Here is a 26,710-nt window from a genome sequence, read left to right on the forward strand (position 1 = left end):
CCATGTGAACGTTGCCTGGAGCAAAGTCCCTTCCTGTGTGTGGGAGGGAGTGGAAGAAACTCCTCCAGAGTCTCAATGCATGAATGGGTGAGAGGAGAAGAGGTGGAAGAGTCCTGAGGAGCGGGGAGGAGAGCAGCAGAGTTAAAGGTGAGCACATGTGGAAAGTAAGACTGGGACCTTCCACCAGGGAAACCTGTAGAGATAAAAGGTGACAGGGGGTAAGGAACGTAAGCCCTTGTAGGCTCATGGGGAGCCAGGATGGTGCGTGGGGCCCCAAAGGTGAGTTTCTTTGATTTAATGAGTAAGAGGCTGCGGCCAATGTTGGTAGGCAAGGGGCCCATCCTCGAATAGTAGGGTCAAGACCCTTCGGTAGATAAGCTAGAGGGGCAAATATTGGCCCCAGCATGTCTGAGGACCCTCTAGAGCAAATCCCTGCATTTCAGCTGCGTAAAGGTGAAATGGGCATTTGAGATCAGGGAGATAGAGAAAGTTTCAAAGTCATTCTTCTGTGTTATAGCCAAGGGAAAAGTTAAATTGACACTTTCTTTTCCCCCCTTAGGCCTCTTATCAAGCCTGCAGAGTCTGTCCTTTGTATTTCAATGTTCCTTCAATGTGGCCTTGGCCAGGGAGATGCTGCCTAGGGCTTCACAATGTAGGAGAGCTCTGGGCCCCTCATTTGTCTAGAAGTGGGGTCTCTGGAGGAATCCAGAGCTTTAGTGGCAAGTACAAGGTGGGCGGGGAGCAAGAGGAGCAAAGGGAAGGCTTAGAAAGGAGAAAGCCTGCACAGAAGCGATTTTCTTCCATTTTCCTGAGCGCTCACAAAAGCTGCGAGTGAAGATTGGAAGGTTGAATTGGTCAATGGGCCTTTAGATCAGGAGCCAGACGGGGCTAAGTGGGCGGGGAGGCAGCCAAGAGGTGAGTGGGATTTGGGAGTCCCCATGGCGAGTTGGAGTCTGGACTGAGAGAGGGAGTCACCGGGGCTACTTTTCTAGCCTGGGCTTTGCCTGTAGAGAGTCTTGGTTGCCTGGCCAGGGCTTTCGTGAGCTCTGCTGAGGAGCTGAGATCCAAGACCCGAGGGTGAACTGGCCAAGGGGAGGGGATGGGAGAGAGACATGTGAGAAGGAGGGAAGGGAAGGACGAAGTCACTAACCCAAACCAGGCCGGAGTGTGGATGAAGAAGAAGAAGAGCTCTAGGTGAGTGGAAGAAGGTGTGTGGAAACTGTCCTGGGCCCTCAGGCCAGGATCCCAAAGCACCTCCAATCCCGGAGCGAAGAGCAAAGCTGATGGAAGAACAGGATCGAGTCACTGGCATCAATTAAAGAAAAGTGGCACAGGACTAGTCACACTCACCCCTGGGACAGGAAGGGGGGGTCTCTTGTCAGGAGCCTGACGAGACTGCTCTGCAGATAGAGAGGGTCAGCAGCAGCCAGGAGGGAGAGCAGGGAGTGTGACTGGGCAGAAAATGGAGGAGGTTTTGAGATGGATGTGAACAGGTTCGTAGTGTGAGGGAATCCCAGAGAGTAGGGTCCACCTGGGAGGGGGTGATGGGAAGGCACTGCAGACGAAATAGGGATGGTCCTAAGGTAAGGGTGAAGATCAGGAGCAGGAGGGGAGTCTGGATGGAAGTCTATATGAGGGGAGAAGGAAAGCATAGCCCCCAACTTTGTGAGGATGTCCCTTCCCATAAGGGGAACAGGGCACTGTGGAATGAACAAAATGGAGTGGGTAAAAATTAGAAAGCCAAAAGCACAAATTCAAGGCTAGGTGTCTGAAGGGTTGGTAGTAGGCCCTAGAACTCCTTGAAGACTGAATATGTAGCCCCTGTGTCTAGGAGGAAGGAGACAGACCCACCAGAAATACGCAGAGTTACCCTGGGTTCCCGTGGAGGGATGGTAGTGGTGGGTGATGTTGACCTGGGCCTTGTCAGTCCCCCGCAGCCAGTCCTAAGAGTTGCAAATGGGAACTAGAAGGGCCTGATGGCCATGGTCCACTATGGGCTCAGGGACAGTCAACAGCCCAGTGTCCCACCTGGTGGTATTTAAGACAAGGGCCCAGAGGCTTGTGAGGCTTGGGACAGGTACAAACCCAGTGACCCATCTGACCACATCTAAAACAGGGTCTGGGTGGTCCCGAGGGAGCCTTCTACAGGCCAGTAGGACCAGGGACAGATGCTGAGGCAGGAAGGATGGCTTGAGCGAGCATCTGATATTTCTGCTTCCGCACCTTCTCGTCTCTCCCATTATACGCCTTAAAGGCCACTCCCAGAACCTCAGCTTGGGGAGTTGGGGCCCCCTCTTGAGGCATCTTAATTTGGCCTTAATATCAAGAAAACTCTGGGAGAAAAAGTAGGTCATTGGTTGTTGTCTCTCATCTGGAGTCTCAGGGTCCAGATTAGTATATTATAATAAAGTCTTGGTCAGATGATCTAAAAATGCTGAAGGGTTTTCATTTTTGTTTTGGATGATTTCCTGCGAGCCTTTCGTAATGGATAGCCTTAGGCTGCCTTTCTAAGTCCTGCTATGAGGCAAGTAATGAATCGTTTTCTACTAGTTACTCTTCCAGGCAAATTATAATCCCAGTTGGGGTTCTGATCAGGGACCACTTCCGTACCCATCGGATGGGTAGGGGAGGTCTGACGCACCTCATCAGCATAATTTCTCACTTGCTCTCAAGTTGTCTAGGCTCCTCGGGCAGGAGGGGGTTAGATAAGATCATATGAACATCATGGAAGACAAGTCATACGATTGGGTCATATATTGAGACTCTTTGATATCTGTGGTAGCGCTTGAAGGTGTAGAACCCAAGCCACTTTTCTATCTGTGTAAGATCTGTCACAGAGAAAGGCACAGGAACCTGGATTACACCATACACCCCAGCCACCTAGCCTAGAGGACACAGAGAGATGCCAGTGTAGCAGCGGCAGCCCATGAGTGTGTAGCAGGAAGAGAGAAGGGTGGAGGGGCCAAGGGGACAGTTGCTGTGGTGGCTTCCATCAGAAAGAGGATTGTGGTCTGGTGGGGCTTATCGGCTGGGTCAAAGGAGAAGGAGTCCTGGGTAGGATCTTCTCTCCCTTGGGGAGCAGACCTAGGGGAGGTGAGAGGTAAGAGGACTTGTGCAGGAGAGCAAGAGTTGCAGAGAGAGGGCTGAGAACGCAGGGAGGAGAAGGCCTGAACGTAGGATATCTCTTTCCATTTTCCCAAATGCTCAAGATAGTTGAAAAGATCCCTGGTAATATTGGGATCTAGAGTGCCGTTAATCGGCCATTGAGAGTCCAGAGTATATTGAGACCAGATCTGATTGCACAAAGGGATACATTTGGGGGGATTTAGGTACAGGGTGAGAGAGAGAGAGTCCTAGGTTAACCAGGAGGCAGCCTAGAGGACTATGGGAGGGAATGGATGAGGAGCCACCCATGGTGAGACATAGGAGGTGATTTTAGAGGTGGGGCGTCCCCCAGTCTCTAGTATCACCCAGTTGAGAGGACAGTTACACTCAGGGGTTTATCACCACCGCTGGGTAAGCCTCAGAGGCAGGGCCTGAAGAGGCACTTGTGGCCCTGGCTGGGATTATGTAGAGGCAGAAGCCGTAGAGATTAACCCAAGGCCAAGAGGTCTCAGCAGGAACAATTCCCAATCACCCTTGGTGGTTTTTCTCAAAACCCAGGACACAAATAAAAGCCCACCTATAGACCCTGTGGACAGTAGGGACCAGCCGCAGCTATGAAAGCTGTGGCTGGGGGCACCCCAGACCACACGGTAACCCTGAGAGTGCTAGATGATCAACGGTCACATCCTGTCATACGATTGGGTCAGATATTGAAACTCTTTGATATATGTGGTGGGGCTTGAAGGTCATTTAGGTCGACCCGAGACAGGGGTCTTCCCTGGAATGTCCGGTGGTGGGTGCAGAGAGGGCATTTGGCAGAAGGGAGGGCCTGGTCCCACAATGGAATTTGGATCGGGGCCTGGGATGCTCAGTGACCCTCAAAGAGGGGATCAGGCACACCAGGGAACCCGATCCCAGGTTTCAGCACCAATGAAAGGAAAGTGAGAGATGGGGAGATGGTGAATGAGAAATGAAAGACAGAGACCAGGCAGAGATCCACACAAGAATTTGTCAGAGCTGAGTAAAGGCCATCCTCCATAGAGGGAGAGAGGCAAGACAGGTGTGGGATTCGGGACTTTTATGGGGCAGGCTCAGGGATGAGAGCCAGGCAGGTCCTAATGCTGTGGTTAATAGTGGGGTTGGTATGAGGGAGCCGTAAGCCTTTCTCAGAAATGGCCCTTGGGCATAAAAGTGAAATTTTTCTTAAAATGGTGGCCGTCACTTAAGATGGCCATCCAGATGCTAAGCAAGGACCTTACATCTTCTACCCAAGCTCTTTGCACAGTAATTCACCTGGGAATTCAAAGCAAGCAGGTGGAAATAACAGCAAGTGGAAATGACTTTCTAAGCATCAGCCATGTTCAAGGTCCCCAGCCCAAGGCTGTTTACAGGTATGAAACTTTAGTTCCTACCATGTCTCATCAAGGGAGGACCAAGGTCATCCTTATTTTACAGATCGGATAAACAGAGATATGGAGTAACTTCTTGAAGTTCATACAGCCAGTGAGTGCAAGAGCTGAATTCAAAGTCCAGAGCCCCATACTTTTAATTATTACCCTGCATGGTCTTTCCCTGTTTAGATATAATGCTTATTATTTTAATAATCATCGCAACTCCTTTTGAAATTGATGCTATTATTATTTTCCATTTTATAGATGAAAAAAAAAATGAGGTTCAAAGAGGACTCACCATTGTCCCATGTCACACAGCCAGCAAAGGGGCAGATCTGACTCTGCACCCTGAGCCCTGCCCCGCAGGAAGGAGTGAGGAAAGAAGAGAGGAGGTAAATACTGAGGCCTGGCCCGTGAACCCTCACGGGAGGTCAAGCGTGATGTTTCGGTCCAGTGTCTTCAAGAACTGTTGTTTTCATGGTTTGGAAATTCCACAGTAAAGGACACAAACACCATGAGTGACTCTTCCCCTGGCCACTCCCACCTCCTTCCTTGGCCAAGATGACGGTTCTTCCAAGATGAGATGGCAAACCCTGCCTCAGAGTTGGAGCCTGTGAGTATCTACACCTATGTCTGGGGGAAAGTGGTTCTTGAGTGAAGACAACTCATTTTATATTCAAAACTCTGCTGCTAGGCCAGTGTCATGGAGGGAAGACCTGTCCTGCAGCTTCCGGCAGCCTCATTTTGAGGAGTCAGTTCACAAATTTGTGCAAAGCACTTTGGGAATCCAGCTCCCATCCTGATTATTAACAGAACTCAAGTGATAGAGCCAGAAGTGATTGCTCAGTAGCCACCACAGGCTAGGCCTTTAATGACCTAGGCATTGCTTCGTTTTCTACCCAATGTCACCATCAACTGACACTCATCTATAAGGTCAATCTCAGGGAATCCAAACAGCATGTAGCAATAATTTGTTTACTCTTGAACACTCTTTATGAACCAGGAACTGTGCTATGTTAGTTTGTTTTCTGTAATGTCATGAAATACCTGAGGATGGATACCTTACAAAGAAAAGGGGTTTATTTATTCATAGTTCTGAAGACACAGGGTATAGGGCCAATACCAGTTTCACGTTGAATGTGAGAGGAGTAGGAGTGGTCCCATGGTGAGAGAGGAAGCCAGAGCTCAGAGAGGGGCCGCGTTTGGTCTTTTATAACAACCCTCTTGGGAAAACTAACCAGAGTCTTAACCAAATTACATTAATTCCTTCTGAAAGTAGCACCCCCAATAACCTATTTACTTACTATTCGTTCTTACACGTTTCCACCAGGCCCAACACTGCCACACTGAGGACCAACATGGAACTCTTGGGGAACAAACTCATGCCATAACCAGACCATAGTGTTCACTAAGCACCCTACCCCACCCTGGCACATATGGTATGGACATCCTTCTCCAGGATTAAGCAAGGCTAGGTCAGAGGTTTGATCAGTCCTGGTGGAGAGGGAGGAACACTGAGAGGTTTTTCTCCAAAGTCCTACATGCATAGGCTGACCACCTACATCTCCAACTCCTGCGTGCCAGAGAGATGCAGGGGGTAAGCGCACCAGGGTGGTTGGGAGGCCACGGCGTGAGACCAGGTGACAAGAAGCGGTTGCCTGAGCTCAGGTGATATTGAGGAGGCGGCAAGGAGGGGTCAGATGCAGGATCTGTTTTGAAGGCAGAGCCGCAGGACTGTCAGTGAGTGGATGTGAGGACCTCGGAAAGAGAGGATTCAAACCAAAGTCTGGGACGGTGGACCTGAGCAGCACCGTGCAAGGAGGTGTCACTTACTCAGATGGGGACAGCAAGGGCAGGAGAGGGCTGCGGGTGGATCTTCAGACTTAACTTGGAAGGTCAATGGGACAAGTGTGTGGAGACACCATCAGGAGAGACAAGGAGGCGAGGTTTGGATTCAGTTGTCTTCAGTTTATGGGTGTAATTTAAAGCCCCAGGCGGATGAGATCATCAGATAAGAGATCTCGTCAATGGAAAAATGGTCAAGGGCAGAGCCCTGCTTAAGTCTAGCAATGTCAGGTCCAGTGGAGGATGGGATAGCTGGCAGAGGAGACTGGGAAGGAACAGCAGAGGGTGGGAAGACACCCAGGTCATGATTCAAGAAGGACGTGTTCCACCAAGAGAGGATGATCTCCCGGTGACTGCCACTGAAGGTCAACCAAGACAAGGAGCCATTTGGCTTTGACAAGTGCCGGTGACAGGAGCTTTAGACCAGTTGTGTGGCCTGTCCTGGTATTTCTGGGTAAGGGTTCCCAAGATTATGGGGCCAGAGATGACAAGGCCAGATTCAGACAGTCCTGGGTCTGCCAGGAGCCCCGGGACCTTGAACTTCACTTTCTCCACCTGTAAAATGGGATGAATAATGCTGGCTATCTCATAACCTGCAGGGAGACCAGGGGAAAAAATGACACAGTCTCCACAGAGCCACAAAAGCCCTACAGGCACCATATTTCAAAAATATTTATCAATTTTTGTTATTGTCACATCAAGAGGGTTACCTATATTTCTGGGAAAATCCAGGTTCTAATTCTGAGTTGGGTCTCATGAATGCCAGGGAATCTGATGGAAAGTTCTTTGAGGGCTGAGACATTCTTCTCCCTGTGCCACTCAAGATGCCCAGCACAGAGCCGGATCGAATCAGATGAGGTCACTCCCCATTCTGAGCCGTACTTACGGCTCCCTGGGGCGAGACCTGGATCCCACCTGGGCCCCCAGGCCTCGTGGTTCAGTGCAGGCATCCGTCCTGCCTCTCTCATGCTACAGACCCTGGTTCCTCTCCGTCACCTGAGAGGGCTTTGTTGCTCCATAGACAGGGGCTGGGGGGTCACTGCACATTCTATTCCCTCCCTTCCCTGACCTCTTCCTGGTGTTACTATGTCCCCTCTCCTGCGGGCAATGGCTACTTCCTTGGGAAACCTTTCGTGAATTCCCGGACCAGGTCAATTCCTTTCTTAGAAGCTTCTAGAGCCCCTGTGCCTCTTTTTTGTAGAACTTGGCATATTTCTGATGGCACATTCTTGGTGCAAAGCTCAGTTCAACACCTGATTTGACCACCAAACTCCAAGGGCTGTGCCCAGCACAGGGCCAAACCCCTCTGCTGTGCCTGGCTTGTGTTGAGCTCAGAGCTGGCACACAGTAGGACCACAGCACCAAACTTCCGATTGAGCCGTTGTTTGGTGTGGTGAATAAATAAGCAGATGGCTTTCCTGTTGTAGAGCCACGTGGTGTCTCTGAAAGGTTGTTGGAGAAGCACACATAATCCCAAATCTTATGCCATTTACTTTAATTACAGAACTAAGGAGTGGGAATAAATCTTGCCTCTGAAATATAATAAAGCCGTACTTTAAAATCTGGACTGTCTTTCCCACTTGCTTATTTTTCAAATGATTTCCCGAGAAGCCATAAATAATGGCATTTAAAATAGGTTCCCGACTTGGCTCCGCCACCCACTAGCTGCTGATCTTAGACAAGTCCCTTAAACTCTGCGTGTTCCTGTTTACCTCATATGGTTCTGTGAGGCTCCGGGTTGGTGGCATGAGAGCCCTTTGAAAGCAAGGTCTTATTTATTACCCATTATGTTCAGTCATATTAATAATAAGGAACAGGCGACGTGCCAGAGATAGTTGAGTAGATTTGCAGGGCTGGAGGATTGAGGTCACAGAGAAAAATGAAAAGGAATGAGATTGGTATGGAAATATTTCAGGAGCGGGGAGACAAAGAAAGGAGGGGAGCAGAGACCATAAAGGCTGAGGGTTTATGTTCTAGGCTGCCCCCAAATGGGGGGCTGTTGGTTCCTGAGCTGGGGAAGGTGACCTGAATGAAATCATTCTGGTAGTGAAATTCTTAGGATCTATATTATAGAAGGAAAAAAAAAAAAAGTAAGCCTCTCCTTGCCTCCCTATGTGGGCTGCCTGGGAGAGGTCGGGTGTCCCCTAGGTGACCTTGGCCACCAGGGCTGTGGCTCTGTGGACATCAGGCTGCACCCTGCCTGGCAGTCTGGGGGTGGGGGAGGCTATTGCTGGTTTTGCTCACCTGGCAGTTCTGCTGCCCAGCACAGCCTGGCTGGAGAAGCCCCAGGCCCCGGAGAGAAAGCAAAGCCTGCAGGTGCAGCTGGGTGGGTCATGCCACTTGCAGCATCAGGCCTGGGTGGGGAAGGACTGAGCAGCTGACAGGAGATGGGCTCCTGGAGAGCACAGTCCAGTTAGAGAGTAGCAGCCCCTCAGCAGCAGCAGCAGCTGTGTCCACGTAGAGACATAGCTCCTGCCTGTCCTTGCCGTCCAGCTTTTTCAGAGGAGCTGGGATCGCAATGTGGAATCAAGTCATTTGCAGAAAACCAAAACAACCAGCCAAATGACAACAAAAATGACTGTGGGACAAACAGAGCATGTGATGGTTGTGCTGGGCTGCTCTTTGTGGTATCTCTGGATGCACCATTTGGACAGTCCAGGCATGGCTTCCCTTCCAGGGTGAAGCAGAGAAGCCCATCTGAGTCCATGGGAAAGGGTCTTGCAGGCTCTCCTAGCTCGTCCTCTGTCTTCAAGAAGATGGGCAGAGGCAAGCACGCCTAGGTGCAGTCAGCTCGCGACGAGTGAGTTTATGAATAAAGATCATGCAGAGTCCTGGGGAAGCAGCTATTGCCAGCTGAACAGCCTCTTTTTTCAAGTTCTTAGTGGCTTGAGAACAGTTTCCATGGGGTCACCCAGCCTCATTCATGAGGATGAGCAGATGGGTGGGGGTTGGCTGAGTAGCTGCTCTAGAGAAACAGGGTTTCCCCCTCTGCCCTCTGCATCCCTTGCCTCTGAAGTTGGCTTAGTCCCAGCCAAGGGGAGCAGGTGCAGAGCGCAAATCCTGATTAAGGATAAGTTTTCCCATTTGCCTACACAGCTGGAAACAGCTGTGGAAAGGAAGGGGCTGCAGCTGCTGGTCAGCAGGAGGAGGGGACTGGAGAATGGCAGCTGATGGCTGGAGTTGTCCACATCCTGCTCAGATGGCCTTAGTGACAGGAGAGCAGACCAACACAAGGGACACCGTAAGTCAGGGCAGGTCTCACTGCCTCACGTGCATCTTGTCTTCCTTGGGTCTTCCTGGCTGAAACCTCACCAGTAGATAGTCGCTTCTCTGGAAATTGTAGAAGCATCCTGAAATCTGTTCTTTTCCAAGACAGGTCCTGGTGGGAGGGGTTTTAGCTCTCCATCTCTAAGAGAAAGATAAAGCCCCCCATGATTTGCAGCCCCCCTTCTGGGGACCTGCTAGATAACTTTGAGGCTCAGTGCAAAATGGCCAGACGGCCTGAGGCTTCATTGTGATACCTCTGAGCCAGAGATCTTTGTCTTCTTGTTTTGGTGTGATGACAGCTCTGTCCCTAGTGCCTGGCACCAGATAAGGGCTCACTATTTGTTATCATTGTTGTTAAATAAAGCATAGTGTTGGAGGCCTGATAGGGAAAGGAGGGTAGGACTGCTCCCAGCCTTTATTAAGCTCTTACTGTGGTTCAAGCATTAGACTAAGGGAGTGGTTCTCAACTCTGGCTGCACAAGAGAGTCACCCCAGGGATTCTTAAAATGACCAATGCCAGGCTCCACCTTGGACCAAGCCATCAGAATCCAGTGGGCCTAGCAGAGGGCTATCAGCCTTTTGGTGGTTTCCCAGCTGAGGCCAAACGTGCAGCCAGTTTTGAAGACCAGAAGCCCCCCTGCCCAGGATTGCTCTTAGGGACTTTTGCGCTTTAGGATCATCTAGAGAGCATGTTAACTACTCAGATTCCTGGGACCATTTACAGATTTCCTGGATCAATATATTTGAGAATTGGGGAGTCATCCCTTTTTAGAAGCTCCCCAGGATAAAATAAATAAATAAATGGGTTACACCAACACTTGAGAACCCAAATCATCTTGTTGAGGCTTACCTGCTGCCCATCTTACAAATAGGAAAAAAGAGACTCAAAGAAGTTGAATAGTTTGCTCAAGGCAACCACTGAGGGAAACAGCAGACCCAGGATTGAAACCCACAGCCTCTGCTTATGCATTAGCTTTTCTGTGCTTATGCATTAGCTTTTCTTCTTTGCTTTGTGACCTTAACCCAAGTGTGTGACAGGGGCTGGTTGTAAAACTAAAGATTAAGGGAATGCATGTCATATGAACTATTCTGAAGATGAGCAAGCTGGTATTACAGCTCCTTGGTAAGGAATTGAGTAAACAGGGGCAGCTGATCCCCTACTCCAGGGTCCTGGAGCTCTAAGGGGCAGAGCTGGGATTCTAGACCTGAGCTATGTCCCCCAGATCTCAGGTTCTGCAGTAGCCAGCAAGGCACTAAGCACCGAAGGCATCCTTGAATCCTTGCTGCTGGGCACATGATAGGTCCCTAAGCGATGGTGACAGATGAGCTGCCAGGAGGTTGGTGCAGCAGCGGACATGTGGTTTGGGTGAGCCGGCCTCGGAGGAGGGTCCCAGCAAGGCACTTTTAGCAGGACTATTCCCTATTTTTTCAAGCAGAGACGCGACCACTAGAGGGAGATATCGGACAAGAGAAAGCTGCGCTTCTCTGCCATTTCCAGGGCTGGAGAAAATAGGTTCGTGGTCGTCTAGTTAAACGGAAAAGACAGGGTCTGATTCACACAGCAATTAAAGTGAGCCTTGTGTCCCCTGGGCTTGCAGGCTGGTGGGAACCTTTCTCAAGCCACAATTACCGGTGGGGCCGTCCAGGACCTTTCTAGATGGAAAGCCAGCAGATCAAGGGAGAGGAGGGAAACTCTTGGTCAGCCAGGAAAGTGGATGTTTATAGATAACAGGAGGTTTTTAAAGACGGGCATTTTGTAGCTTCCCCGACTTTTACAACATTGATGGGAGTTAATGTTTCGAGAAATGGTATAATGACGAAGTTGTACGCCGAATTAATTTTCTATAAATAAAACCCGTACATTTTCACAGAGGGCTTTCTCTGCCCATCACAGGGGCGTGGGCTGAGTGCAGGAATGTTGCCTCTCCTTTCTCCAACTACCCTTCCTCTCCCTGGGAGCCCTGGAATGCGACACTTGGGTTTGAATCTGGTTTCTGCCTCCAGTGGCTGTGTGACCTTGGGTACGTCACTTAACTCCTCTGAGGCTCAGAGGTGTCCAGTGGGAAAGATGAAGACAAAAGATGATGTGGAAGGTTTGTCCCGAGGTTTGTAGAGAGAACATGGACGCAGGTCCTGGCTCAGTGCCTTCTGCAGAGCCCTCGGTGAGCGCATGATCTGTTCCCTTTCGCTGGGTTGACACTGAGAAGTAGTCACCTGTCTCTCTGGACACCCCTTCCTGGTTCTTCTCCCTTCCTCTTCTCTTCTCCGTTTTTTCCAGTAGACACCAAAGTCCTGTTGTCAGAAGAATAGCTGAGCCTTCATGGGAGTTCACCAGCCGTCCCCAACGAGACCACGGCCACCCCTCCTTGGAGCCATCACCCACCCCAGGATTTGCATTTTAGAAGTTCCCTGGACCAGAGAGGGCTCCACAGGAGGGAAATGCACGTGGCAGCCCCCCGCCAGGTGTCGATGACGGTTATGGGTATGATAACAGGTCAGCACCGTGCCCAAGGCTTCCTGTGTTTCGTCTCCTGAATTTTCACAGCAAACTCTTCGAGGTGCTTTGTCAGGTCCTCACGGATGAGGAAACCGAGGGTCAGAGAACTGAAGCCCCTTAGCTGAGATCACACAGCTTTTAAGTGGCCAAGCCGACGCGGAACCCAGGTTGAACTCTGATGCTCGCCAACGAGAAGAGGCCTAGGAATAAAATATGTCTCCGTCTGTCACTTTATGCTGGGGTGACTTCCATAAAAGGGATTGTGCGCTGGGGAGGCTGAGGAGGGGGAGGCCATGTGTGACAGAGAGACCTGAAGATACCTGGGAGAGGGGCCGTTTGAGCAGGACTCTGAGGACTAGTACAGGTTCCAACAGGGAGGGCTGAGGAGGGAAGAAGGTATTAGAGGAACCATCAGGAGCAATGTCAAAGAGGCTGGAAATCGTGGGGTTTGTTTGGGGACATGGATGTATCCAGTCATGTGCTACCACAGGAGGGGAGAGCTACCAAGCATGATTTGCATTTTGCAGAGGAGAAAATGCACAGAGAGGGTACCTAACTTGGTCAAGGTCGCACAGCTAAGTGGCAGGGCTGGGATGTGTTCACCTACAGATCTCATCTCAGTCACCAACTCAGGGAACTATTCCTGGCCCTTGCAGCTCCTGGGAGGATCCCAGCCAGCAGCCCGGCTGGCCTGAGGCTCAGCATAGTCATGTGTTTCCCACCCACTAACATGGTGGTGGGGGGACATCGGGGCAGCAGAGTGGTTTTCAGACTCTCCCGTGTCGGCGGCGGACCGTCTGCACCATGCCGGCTTTCCTTCTCACTCCTGCCTTGGGCTCAGGATAAGAGATGACTCTCTTGAGTCTTCCTATTTCACAGTCTCTCCTCTCTCCCCTGAGCCACGCGCCAGGCCCTAACACAACAACGAGGCATGCGGTCCGTTCAGAGGATGTCTGGAGGCCACCCCGGCCTGCCCCGCTCACCGAAGTCCCGGTCCCCGCCTTGCACTCATCTCAATTCTCCTATCAGCCCCACAGTGCAGCTAGTCACCAGGGAGGCTCAGGAAGTCGAGGGGCTTGCCAGGGCTGGCCACCCGGATCTCGCTGCCGCTCTGCACCCTCCTGCCCTCGGCATCCCCTGGTCACAGCCTCTTCCTCTGGCCTGTCCCAAGGCAGCAGTTGCTGGTGGACCCTGAGTGTCCGCAGGACAGTGCACAGCTAGATGGATGTGCACTGCCACTGGCCCTAGACTCCTGTCACCTGGGACCTTCCATCTTTAGGGGGAAGGGCCACCGGCCACTGGTGGATTTGTTTATGTGCTGTTTAGAGCCATGGAGTCATGGGCTGTTGTACATCTGTGACCAGATCTGTGTTGGCCCCGGAGGGACATTTGCAGGGCCCAGGGTGACATCCACAGGGGGACCAAGCTGTGATATTAGCCCACGCAGGCTGGAAATGCCCAGAAGTGAAAGTGAGGTACAAGGTCTGCGGTGAGGGTGGAGCCCTCGTCCTCGTTCTCTTGGGGACGGGTGCTGTATTTATTTATGTATTCACTCAAGAAACTCCCACAAGCACCTGTTATGTGCCAGCTCTGTGATAGGGACCAGAGAGAGACCCGGGACTAAAACAGACAAAATCTCTAGGTCACAGAGCCCCTCGTTCTCCTGTGATGGCCGGAGGTGCTGAAGCAAAGAGCCAAAGAACGGGCAGATCAGATACCAAGTCCGATGACTTACCAAGTGACATGGACGAAAATGAGCCAGGCGAGGGGACTGGGTGGAATTTGTCTGCACGCTGACCACGATTCTAGGTCCAGCAGAATCAAGTTCCTTGACTTCTAGGTCCATGGATCTTTGTTCAGAGAGCCCCATGCACTCCTTAGGCAGGTGAGCTCCAGTGTCCCCAAAGAGACGCCGGAGGGGAGCTTCTGTCAGCTCCGCTTACAGCCAGTGCATTGAGCAGATGGGGGATGGTGCAGGGTGACCAGGACCTGGCCCGTCCTCCTAAGGTGGCCAGTGGGCAGGGCTCTTCACAGGATTCTGGGTCATCAAGAATCCGTCTCGTGGGTCCTGGTGCCGTGTCTGCCCTGATTGACAAAGTGTTCTGTGCTGTCCCTCGTGGAGGTGGTGGGCCTTGTCCTGATGGTCACTGAAAAGGCTGGGAATTTGGGGCTCATTCTACCTGACATAAGAATGTGGACACCCATGTGGCAGTTGCCCACCACGTCATTTGTGGCAGGTCACGTGTGGCCCTGCTACCTGCCCTGACTCTGCACCAGCCACCTTCCACGTGTGGCCAGAGACATCCCTTGCTCTCACAGTCGGTCTGGTGGCCAGTGGAACACAGATTTTTTTGAGAGAAGAGTTTCTTAAGTGAGGAAATTCTGGCCCCCTGGGAATAGCTATTAAGATATCTGTGAACTTTAAAAGTCTGCTAAGTGGGATCAATTTAAATTATCTGTGGTTTTCATCCACTCCTTGCCAGTAATGCAGAAGGTGTGTCCAGCACCTTCTAGCAGTGGACACTGTCCTAGGCACAGGGATGGCCAGGACCTTGTCTTCGGGTAGCAAACAGCACCATGTTGGATACAGCCCAGTCCACGGTGCAGTATGACTTGGGGCTGTGAGGCAGGGAACGGGTGCTTGGGGAGATGATAAGAGATGACTGTCTGGAATGGCTTCCTAGAGGAAGTTACCTGCTGATGAGAACTCTTGGAAGAGTGTTAGGTCCCCAGGGAAGAGCAGGACAAGCCTGGGGCTCTAGGGAAGGGAGTGCATGGGTAGGGCGCCACAGGGCTGCCATTGGGGACGGTGTATTAGTGTGCACTTGCTGCTGTAACAAACTACCACAGACCAGGTGGCTTAAATGACAGAAACGAACGTTCTCATGATTCTGGAGGCTAGGAGTCCAAGATCAAGGCAGTGGCACTGTGGCTGTCTTCTGGAACCCCTCTCCTTGGTGCATAGATGGCCGTCTTCTTTGTCTTCATGGGGTCTTTCCTCTGCACGTCAATGTGTCCTCATGACCTCTTTTTATAGGGACACCAGTGATTTTATTTTTAACTCATCACTTCTTCTAAGTCCTGTCTCCAAACACAGTCAATTCCGAGGTGCTGGAGGTGGGGCTTCAACATCTGAGTTTGGGGAGGACAAATGGGCAGAGGCTAGGTGAGGGCCCTGGAACCATGGTGAGAGCGTGACCCTTGTCTGGAAGGTCAAGGGAGTCACCCGAGGGCCCTGCACTGTGACGTGTCATGTTTGCTTTCACGGGGCTCTTATGGCAGCAGAGAGGGCAGAGCCGGAGAGGCCCACAGGGATGCTCTCTGAGAGCACAATGGCACAGGAAAGACCACGAGTTAGAAACGGCAGGGGAGTGTCCGGGTGGGGGGGGGGCTAGAATTTGGACCCCTGGGTTACAACTCGGAAACCTTCAGTGCCAGCCGTGGTCTGCGTGAGGGAAAGAGATGGGCCCAAAGAGGCTGTGTGTGCTAAATTGGAGAGGTCCGGGAGATATCTGCTGGGACATAGGTCTCCAATCTGGGTTGCAGACTTGGGCTGGGGACTTAGTGGCTCCTGGTGGTCAGTGAAACCGTGGGAATGCACCTGAAGGGCCGGGATAGTGGGTGTGCAGGACAGAGCCGCCGACTCCTCCTCCCACTGACATCCCTGCTCATGTGGATGCCGGGAACTTTCCAGCTGGTGTCCTGTCTGAGGAGCCTCCGGGCCAGGAATGGGAAAGGGCTCGGTTCTCCTGGGTGTGGGTTCCCTTCTGAGATCTGAGGGTGTTTCTCCAGCGTTGGTCATTCAGTGAGTCACTGCCTGTCTTCCCGCTGGGCCAGCCTCATGGGCTTGAGGGTGCTTGATACACACTTCTGTGACACACACATCTTTTGAAGATGTCTTTCTTGGGCCTCCTTTAGAATAACAGCAGCTGACATTTATAGGATTCTTGTAGCTGCTGGACGACGTGCTTCACCCACACGTCTTCCTTCTGTCGCGGGCAGGCTGCGTGGCCATTCTTTGTACCGACAGAGACACCTGTGCGTGGGGAAGGGAAGCGGTTGCCCAGGACTGCACAGCTTGTGACCAGAGGCCTCCATGCCCTGGAGCTGGCTTCCTCTCAGGCTGTCACTGAGTGTGTTGGCTCATGGAGGTGGCCTCATGGTCAGACACACGCAGGGGTCATCTATTCAGGGTGACTCGGGCAAGTTGCTGAGCTCCCTGTATCTCCCTGTATCTTCTATAGAGTGACGTAACAGTGCTCCCAGGTCGGGGGGAGTCTAATGATGCCCCATGCATGTGGAGGCCCACGGCTCCACGCCTGGAACTCAGGAAGTGCCTCTTCCAAATGGTAGTCCCCAAAGATGGGCACATGGGGACATACATATCCCACAGGCCCTGCTTACCATGAGCCCTTCATTGAGCTTTAGATTTGTGCTCTCTCCTTTTGAACTGGGATGCAACCCCCTGGCCCGTGGCCTACAGTGGAAGTCACTAGACGTAAAATGTTAGCCTGGCTCTCTGCTCTGTCTGGGGACATGTGCCCCAGGGGGCCAGGAGATGACAGGTGACAAGTCTGCTCACCCTATGATGCTGGAGAGAGCACCTGGGGAAGCCACACAGAGGGAGGGGTCCAGGAACCTCAGCTCTCCCAGCCCCCGCCTATTGAATCTTCCCTTCCCAGCCCCTGAGAAGAGCGTGAGTGAGGCGCTCAGCCCCAGGGCCCTGTGCAAGCTGGGCACGTGCTCCACCTCAGAGCTGCACCTGTAGCCCAGCTGCACTTTTGAGCCACTACAGCTGATGCTGATCAGAGACAAGCTGTCTCTACCAAGTCCTGCTCAGATTGCAGATTCGTTAAAAAAAAAAAAAAAGTTTTGTTTTAAGACTTTACATCTTGGGGTGGTTTTAAATATAACACTAGATCAAACTGAGGGAATTGAGAAGAGATGACCAAATTCAAGGTCCTATGGTTAGATTGGGGGCAGATCCAAAAAGTACATTCTCCCTGCATTCAGAGCCTAGCTCTTCAACTTGCTGGCTGTGTGAACTTTGGCAAATTGTTCAACCTCTCTGTGCTTGAATTTTCTCATCTGTATAGCACGTGGTCCTTCTGTGGTGAGGATTCAATGACATTTCATTCCTGGTTCATAGGAAAAACCTACTGAATAGCTCAATTGAGGCTTTTAGTTCAGGTAAGCTGACCCCTGACTGCACACTGGTTATCCCAAGTCCAGGAAATCCTCACCAATCCACCAGAAGGAGGTAGACAGCAATGGACCAGGTCCTCCACTGCACCCCTTGGGATACAGTTTGGGGCCTCCTGAGCTTCCCCTCTGTGTCCACTGCACCTTGACAGGCAGCTCTCTGCACTGCGCTGCATGCTGCTCCTCCTGTTGGAGCAGCCCAGGATCATGTTGGCTTGCTTGGCACTTGCCGCACGCTGTCGACTCATCCTGAGCTGGCAGTGAACATTCTGAGTGTGTGTGGCACATGTGCTAGCCTGCGGCTGCAGCCTCCCCAGAGAGGCCCAGTGCAGCTGGAGATGTACAAGGCCGGTCTCCAGGACCATGGAGCTTGCTTCCCTCTGCCTGGGATCTCCTGGGTTCCTGGACCATCCTTCTGTATGCATCCCCCTTTGCTTCAGTGAGTTTTAGTGGCTTAACTGGTACTTGCAACAAAAAAAGGAAAGGGTAGACTGACTTCTGGTGACTTCTGGGTGGTGCAGGCCTGGGGGAACGTGGTGGGGCCAGGATGCCACAGTAGGCTGCAGAGAAAGCTAATGCCATTACTTTGCCACTCACCACATCGAAAAGCCCCTGGCGGACATTGCAATCGATCAAGACTCTTTCCTGCTGAATCTGAATGTGCCCTCAACTTTGATCAGCTGCCACCTGCATGGGACAGAGCTGAGACAGAGGATGGAGACCATTTTCTAAGAGGACACTAGCCTATTTTATCAGGCTTCTAGCAGACTGGCTGTTCCAAGGACTCCCAATCTCCCCAGATGTGCCACCATCCTATCCAGACGGTCCGAGCTTGCCTGCAAGGTTAAAATGAGGGCTCTGTCATGTCGAATTCCTTGCTCAATTACAAATTCTCTAAGTGTGGTCCCGCCACTTGAGAAGAAGAAGACACCTGTCTTTTCTGAGACTGGGAAGCCTCCTTCGTTCAAGTGAAACTTTTGTTTTCACTCGAATAGATTGTTTATCCACAAATCCTTGTTCTTTGCCTCCGCCTAAACTTTCAAAGTCAGAAAAATGAATCCTCTGTGCTTCCTTGGGTGTCAGCTCTTCTTTGAGGGAGTGAACACAGGGATGAACAAAAACAAACAAAACCAAAATAAAAGGTGGGGTTGGGGAGGGGCCCAGGGAGAGAAGGAAGGAGATACTGGAGAGCACTGGTCACTGTGTTAGAGATGCTGTCCCCCTAATACAACGCTCTGGTGCTACCTAAGCACATCAGGGGAACTGGGTGTGAGGACACGGAAGGGGGAGCCAGGGGGAGGCAGAGCTGAACGCAGTCTGGAGGATGGGGCTCTCCCCTACCTGAGCATCCTTCTCCTTCTCCGCTCTCTGGTCCGGCTTTCTCTGTTGTGGAGGATGTACGACATACGGCTACCCAGCCCAAATGGAGCCTCTGTACCAGTTAGAAAGGCTCTCCCTCCACAGAGATATTTCAACTACCATCTGTCAGAGGGCCGCATGAAAAACACACAAATAAGTGCGGCCACAGCTGTTGGTTGATCCAGACACACTTGCATTCTGGGCTGCAGGGCATGAGATGCTGCCCACCCCACCTTCTCTCAGAGGCCAACAGCAGGGAGGAGAATATTCCTGAATCTCAGTCACCAAAGGAAAAGGAGCTCACTGGGGCAGCCGAGGCCGGGTAGCTGCCCACCTGGGGTTCAATCAGCTCTTGTCAGGTGGCGGGACACACATGTCCAAAATATCTTAGGGAAGCAGCTGGCTGCGTGGACTGGGCAGACACCTCACAGTGCTTATGTAGAGGGGTTGCCCCATTGCCTGAGGGTGTTTAAGCTGCTGACTCTCCATGCGAACCATATCATTTAAAGTGCTGAATTGGTGCAGCTTCCTGAGGGCCCTCCCCTACTTCCTTCCTAGATCTCTGCATTTCCCCCATCGTAACACCCACTTTAATTAGTGGCACCCACTGGGAGATGAAGCTTGTAGGGCATGTGCCTGACTCGTCCCTTGCTCTGTTCCTGGTGCCTGCCACTGTGCCTGGGTGGCAATGGTATGGCTGTGTGTGTCTGGTGTCCCCACTTGGCCATTCTTTGGGAGATCTTTGGGGACAGCGTGTCCTGCTTGGACACACAAAGGACCATTTGGTGGATGGACTTAACTCATAACTGAGTGAATGGATGTATCACAAGGGCAGGACACTTTGAAAACACCTGGGTGTTCATGACGTAGAGCCAAGTCTATGGTAGAATTCAACCTCAAATTTGTTAGATTTAGCACGATCGGTTGCTTCTCCAGGGACACGTCAGCATCTACCAATGGTTCTGTCCTGCCCTGTGTCCAGAGCACCTTGGTCTACTAGCATCATCCCCATTTCTTCACCAGCAACTAGGGATGGTCAGTTGAGGTCCCCTCCTCAAGGAGTGAACTATAAATAATCAGACTCTCCCTGGGAAGTTTTCCCTCAAAGCTGCAGATAAAACGTGCCTCTTTCCTTTCCGTCCATCTTTTTTTCTTTAAGTTAAACAGAGATACTTTTTGTTGTTTGCATTCAAAGAAGAGACAGACTTACAGGCTAATGATAATCATCAGTGAGGTGATGGAGGTCTTGGGCTTTGTAGCTACACAGCTTAGGTTTGAATCCCCGCTCTGTTACTTCTTAGCTGTGTGACCTTACACATGTTACTTATCTTCTCTGTGCCTCAGTTTCTTGATCTTCAAAATAAGGAGAATAGACGATGGGTTAAAGCAATGCAAGTTCTTTCAAGACAGTGCTTGCCCAGATACTCACTCATCAATAGGTGAACTGATCAAGAAAATGTGGTATATATAGATACACAATGGAGTTTTACTCAGCCATAGAGAAGAAGGAAATTATGGCATTTGCTGGTAAATAGATGAAGCTGAAGAACACTGTGCTAAGTGAAATAAGCCAGGCCCAGAACGTAAAGTCCCAGTGTTTTCTCTCATACATGGAAGGTAGAGCAAAGTGAGGGGAAAAAAGCAGGGGTAGATATTATAAAGATAAATAGGGAAGATCAGTGGATAAATAAAAGAAGGAGAAGGAGAGGGGGAGAGGAAGAAGGAAATGCAGAATGAATTTGACAAAATCATCCATGTATAAATATACTACAGTGAATCCCACCTCTATGTATATCTATAAAGTACCAATCAAAAAATAAATACAGGCTGGGCATGGTGGTGTATGCGTATAATACCAGTGGCTTGGGAGGCTGAGACAAGAGAATCAAGAGTTCAAAGCCAGCCTCAGCAACTCAGCAAAGCCCTAAGCAATTCAGTGACCCTGTCTCTAAATAAAGTTCAAAAATGGGCTGAGGATGTGGCTCAGTGGTTAAGCACCCTGGGTTCAATGATTCAATCCCTGGTACCAAAAACAAAGCAAAATAAACCTTTCCAAAACATATGTATGCATATATATACATATATATAAAATAAAATATGAAATAAAAAATTAAAAAATAAAATATGAAATAAAAAATAAAAATATGAAATAAAAAAATATTATATATATATATTATATATATATATATAATGGATAGTCAGTAAAGCAGAGGAGAAAGAATGGCGGAGGGAAGAGGAGAGGTAAAGCAGGAAGCTGAAACAGAGGAAGTCAAATCCATGATTCTGTCAAAATGAACCCAACTACTACATATAGATACAATGCATGAATAAAAGAACAAAACACACAGCACCCAGCACGTGGTGATGATTCAAGAAACATCATCAGGTCTCAGCCACCCAAGCAACTGGAGAAGAAGAAAAAATAAAATCAAGGGAATTGTACTTCTTCAAAGAAAAATGGCAAATCGTGAAACGCATTGGCATGAGTTCAGTGATCTCGCGGGGGTCGCCCACCTTCTCTGAAGTGGGTAGGGCTGGAGAAGGAGGACTCCACCCGTAGCTCCTGCTGAAGGGACATTCAAAACCCAGCGGCTGCCTTTCTGTGTTTCAAAAAAATCCAGATGCCACTGGCTGAATCTGGTGATCCTCTTTTCCTTTGCTGGGAAAGTTCATGAGTTCTTGGCCCCAAATAAGCTTAGTGCTCTCCAGTTTCCCACAAGGAAATTAAATGTTCAGGTCCTGCACAAAAGTTTAGTTATCACGAATACGATCATTGCTGCTGTCAATGAAGGTCTGTAGGAGCCGGATGAAGGATGGGATTTGACAACAGTGACAAAATATTCCTCCTCCGCCCTTCCTTTCAGACATGTGGACGCACTTTTACACACAAGTACGCAATGTGACACTCCCCACCAGCACACACGTGCACAGCTACACACATCCATACACACACAGGACATGCACAGACAGCTTTCTCCAGGACAATTTTTACACTGGGTGTTTTCTTAAAAGCTCAACTCATCCATCGTTTTGGGGTGCCTACTTAGCCTGGGCCAGAATCTGGGGAGAGGGGAAGAAAGGGATGCTCCCAGCATGATTATGGCTGACTCTCTTACCTTCTAGGAGATTCAGAAATGAGGTCTGCAGGGAGAGGGACCTACAAATGTAATAAAAATACACTGTCAAAAGGGCTATGTGAGATGTGGGGCAGTTGCTAAAGGTGGCTTTCTTTCTGTAATTCATTTTCAAATGGGATTTTGGAGTCGTTTCAGAGGCCACAAGTCTAGTTTTGGAGTCAGCCAGCCTTGTTCTGCACTGCACTGGATTTGAATATTGGATTTGCTACTTAAGAGCTCTGAGCCTTTGCCTCCTTATCTGTAAACAAGGTACAGCATCACTATGTGATAGGACCGCATTCTGCAGCACACAGCAGAGTCAGAGTTCGGTGTTGTAATCAAATAGGGTAGTTCAAAGGTGGGCAATTGGGATTGGTGTCCTTCAAGGGACTCATTAAGGACACAGGCTTCTTCTCTCCTGCTGCCCAAGCATCCAGGGCCACCAGATGGCTACAAGTCATAGGCAAGGGACAAGGAAAAGGATGAAAGGGTGAGAGGTTGAAGAGATGAGTCAGTGGCATCTGTGCCCCTTGGAAGAACTTTCTGGAAAGCCCCCCCCCCCCTTTAGTGACTGCATCTTGTACCTCCTTGGTCACAGCTCTGCCAAGATGACTGACCCTGCTTGCAGAACAAGCTGGGATATCAGGAATTTTAACTGCACATATTGTATTCTATGACAAAACGGAGGTCCCGTAATGCAGGAAGGAAGGACACCCAGCAGTGTCTGCCACACTCTCTTGAAGAGTTGCCGAGAGGATTCCTGAGATAATTCCCACCCATCTCTTGGCCTGATGCCTGGCACGTGGTAACTGTCATTACTGCTTGAGACTCCAGGGTCTTCTCAGAGGATCTCCCAGTGAGGTGACAAGTGGAGTCACTAGCCCCTGCCCCCAACTGCCCCTGTCTGGGTGTGACTCATGCCTCATGACCCAGGCAATCTCATCTCCCCAGAACGATTTCCCTTGCCTCTATGCTTCTCAAAGATGTCACCTGCTACTCTGAAAACCTATAATATGAAATGACTCTGTCATTCAAACAAAATTTAATATAAGTATTTCCTACGGCAAATAAATCTATATCTGTGTGCATATATTTTTTTTCCCCTCTCAAACTAGGTTGCAAATCTCTTGGGGTAGGAATTCATACTTTATTCCTACCATCCCTACCTCAAAATCGTGAGCACTGGTTCTTATACATAGTCAGTGCCCTCGCTGAGTTTCTAGAATACAGGGCATGCTGAAGGCAGTGGTGCCAGGGACGTGGTACACCAGGGTTTGTGCACATACGTGCAATAAGGGCTCATGCTCTTTGGGGCACTTTTTGTCCTGTCGATTGCTGGTTTCAGACCTTAGGTGACATCTGGTAAATGTGCACCATGGTAATGCTCTGAATAGGAAGGATAGAAAGTGAGGTTTAGAAAATCTGCCTGCACGGAATCCTTTCCTCGTTCACTCATCCACTCCTGCACAAAGGAGCACCTGTCCGTGCTGGACACAATCCTGAGCATGGCTGGCCTGCCGCTTGCCACCTCTCAGCCATCGCATCTAGGGACTGTGAGCTCTTTCACTCGTCAAGTTTCACTTTCTTCAGATTTTGAGCCCAGGGGACTTCTCTGGCTCCCTTCATTTCAAAACCATTTCCTAAACCTGACTTGCTTTCTAGGGGAGCCTTGTCACATGATTACAAAGCGACAGGAAGCAGGCCCGTTGTGGATGGGAAACCCCCGTACTTACCTGCCTGCTTTCTAGATAGCGTGTGTCCTGGTCTCCAAGTGAACTACCAGCACCCCTTGTTCCCCCCAAGCCAGAGGAAAGGAAAGGATTTGTCTTCAGGCAGATTGGCTCTCATCCCGAAAAATGAATGAATCCAGCAAATAATGTGAGCTCCTGTTATGGACAGTAGTGTACAAGAACAGAGCCACGGTCTGGGCAATATTGGCTGTGTGTGTATGTGTGTGTGTGTGTGTGTGTGTGTGTGTGTTTGTGTGTGTGCGTGTGTGTGGTGCTGGGGATTGAACCCAGGGCCTCACTATATGCCTGGCAAGTGTTCTGCCACTGCGCTACACTCCCAGCCCAAAAAGACTATATGAACCAATCAGGTAAGTACTGATTAAATCCTTTTTTAAAAAAAAAAATTATATTTATTTATTACTTAATAAGGATACTTGCACCTGAGACTGATAGAGCACTTTCTATGTGCAGGCCCCATGTCTAATACCTTACGTGCCTCTTCTCCTTGGTTCCTTTGAGGATTCATGTCAACAGGGAGACAGGGTGAACATAGAATGATTCTCCTGGACCTGCCCTGATCCTCCTGCTTTGTGCCAAATCCATGAAGGAGTAGGGAGGGTTGGAAATCTAAAAACCAGAGCTGGAATTCTGGGGAGACACCACGTGTCTTTTGGGATGCCTCATGCCATATGGGGTGGCCTCCGTGGAGCTGTGGTGGTGGCATTTTTAGGTGAAGAGGGCTGGAGACATCTTCCCCACACCTTGCCCCCAAGTCTCCCCCCCAATCCAGGGACATGGGTGTGATCTGAAAATGTCCCCATGCCTGCCCCTAACAGAGGAGAGAAAGGTGGCTAAGAGTTAGCAGCCAGGTGCTGGCCTGGGTCACTGTGATGTGGTTTAAGGGGACATTGCAGCACGGTTGGGCCAAAATTGAGGCTCAGAGGGGGGGGACACAGCAGGTCTCAGGGTCAAAACCCAAGTAGAGAGGGAGGAGGACAATCCAAACCGACTGTGCCTGTGACACCCACAGTGGACACTTTAGAAGTGGGTGTGTCCCAGGCCTGGGGAGACACCCCTCCTCAGCGGAGGCCAGCCAAGATGTCAGGGTGACCTGGAACAGAGGACGTCCCACTAGGTCAGGAAGGTGGAAAAAGGCTTCTGGGAACCTCGCTTCTCTCCTGGGGAGACGAAAAGGAGAAAGAGGGAGGAGAGAACTTCTAATTCAATTGAATCAATGACTCGGAGGGAATGGCTTTAATCAGAGGAGTAACGGTGTTATCATAATGTTAAAAAAATGACGGTTGTTTTTTTTTTTCCTTTCATAGAAACGTTGATTCCAGAATCATGACTGTGGATTTTATAGCCACAGCAGTTTAGGTCAAAAACATCCTCAAATGTTTCCATGCTTATCTTCCCCTCTGGCCTCCTTCTCAGGAAGCCTCCTGGTCATCTGAAGTGCCTGCCAGGACCAAGGAAGATATTAGACCCACCAACGATGGCCGAGGCGACATCTTTAGATGCCACGTTTCCCCCAAGGGAGCAGGCATACACATCCGCCTTTTAATCAGAGGAGAAATCAGGGATGACTCACCGCTGGGAGCTGAAGGGAGGTTACCATGGCCTGTCTAGAGGCCTCTGGATTCTGGATCCTTCTACGTGGGTGCAAGAACCCCTGGGAGGAGTGCATTCTGGGGGGTGGGCAAGAGGCGCTGGGAGGAGGGTTGGAGGCTATTTGGACAAGAGGCTCTTCCTGTCAGTGGCCTGTTGTTCCCCAGACCCAGGCTCCAGGTCAGAAGTTCAACTCCCTTCTCCACACCCACTTCCAGACTCACAGGCTCACAGACAAAGCTCTTGCTTGGCACTAGGGGCAGGAGTGTCCCCGCAGGGGGTCCTTCCCTCCTCCAATATGGGAGGAAGAAGGAATTGAGGGGGAGGTGGGGGGTGGGAATGCAAACAAATAGATACTGTGGCAAGACCCTGGAGATGGTAAAAAGACCTGTGGTTGGCAGGGGTTAGGAGGGAGAGCGAGGGGGACACGCAGCACACAGAGGTCTTTTTAAAGCAGGGAGACTACTCTGTGTGACACAGTATTGGACGCCTGTTATTATATATTTGTCCAAACCTACAAATGTGCAAAAAGAGTGAACCCTAATATCAACTCTGGACTTTGTGGGTAAATGGTGTCAATGTAGGTTCATCAATTATAACAAATGTTCCAACTCTGGTGGGAGTTGTGGTTGATGGGTATGCACACGTGGGGACAGAGGCCATATCTTTATCTCCATTACCTTTCTCTCAATTTTGCTGTGACCTAAAAATGCTTAAGAAAATTAAATCTTAAAACAACATCAATGACAATAATCACCCTCATTGCCTACCTCATAGAAAGCGGTGAGGAGTGGCTGTATCCTCCCCTTCCTTGGAGTATAAGAAATTCTACCCAATTTCCATCACAATGAATGGATTTCTGGGAAGATGGAAATGAGGCAATCCCCAGTGCCTGAGTTCAACTTATGGAAATTCAATATGCCAAACAGATTGATTAAGAGGTAATTTTTTTTTCTTTGCTTTACGGTCAATGGTATTGCTTCAACTCAAATTTCTTTAAGCAGTCATTCGCTAGGGCATTTAAGAATTTGCTTATAGATCAGGAGTATCTGATAAAAGGCAGAAGGAGGTAGGAAACCAGAGTTGGAGCCATTGTGTGGTATAGATCTGAGAGACGTAAAGAACAGAGATGAAGTGCTTAGGAAAACCGATAAGTCCTTGGTAAAGCAAAATGGATTTGCCAAGTTTAAGTCACACCAATTCTGCGTAACATTGTAAAGTGCTCGACTTCACAAAGACCTTACACTTTCTACTAGATATTGAACTAGATGGTTTGTTTACACAAATCCTCACGGCCATGCAAAGTAGATATCATTCTCAATTTATAGTTGAGTAAACTGAGGCCCAGGCTAGGGAAAAACTTGTCAAAGCTCACCAGTATTTCAAGTTCACATCACTTCGTAAATCAACAGGTCATTGCGTGTCTCTCATTTTTTTCCCCCGTTTTGGTCTGAAGCACAAGGGTTAATCAGCAATCTCTCCTCCATTTGAGTAAATCATCTTTAAAAAGGAAACTATTTTTGGATAGAGTGAATTAAAGAGTAAACATGAGTCTCGCTGCAAGTTTATTTTTACTGAGTGCACACACGC

At 50.0% G+C, this 26,710-nt stretch overlaps 1 long non-coding RNA gene across 6 annotated transcripts; it reads left to right on the forward strand.

Moving 5' to 3' along the window:
- On the forward strand, window positions 1–25,860 carry LOC144378143 (uncharacterized). 6 transcript variants are annotated; one of them, XR_013439732.1, is made up of 6 exons: window positions 1–147; window positions 4,761–4,888; window positions 4,994–5,109; window positions 5,827–9,141; window positions 9,438–9,582; window positions 11,887–12,339. It is a non-coding gene; the product is annotated as an uncharacterized LOC144378143 (long non-coding RNA). The 6 variants fall into 6 exon arrangements; XR_013439735.1 differs by having other exon boundaries at window positions 11,890–12,339; XR_013439731.1 differs by lacking the exons at window positions 5,827–9,141; window positions 9,438–9,582 and adding an exon at window positions 24,947–25,860 and having other exon boundaries at window positions 11,887–12,102.
- The last annotated feature ends 850 nt before the right edge of the window (window positions 25,861–26,710 follow it).

This window comes from Ictidomys tridecemlineatus, chromosome 1 (genome assembly GCF_052094955.1).
Source record: "Ictidomys tridecemlineatus isolate mIctTri1 chromosome 1, mIctTri1.hap1, whole genome shotgun sequence".
NCBI classification, from domain to species: Eukaryota; Metazoa; Chordata; class Mammalia; order Rodentia; family Sciuridae; genus Ictidomys; species Ictidomys tridecemlineatus.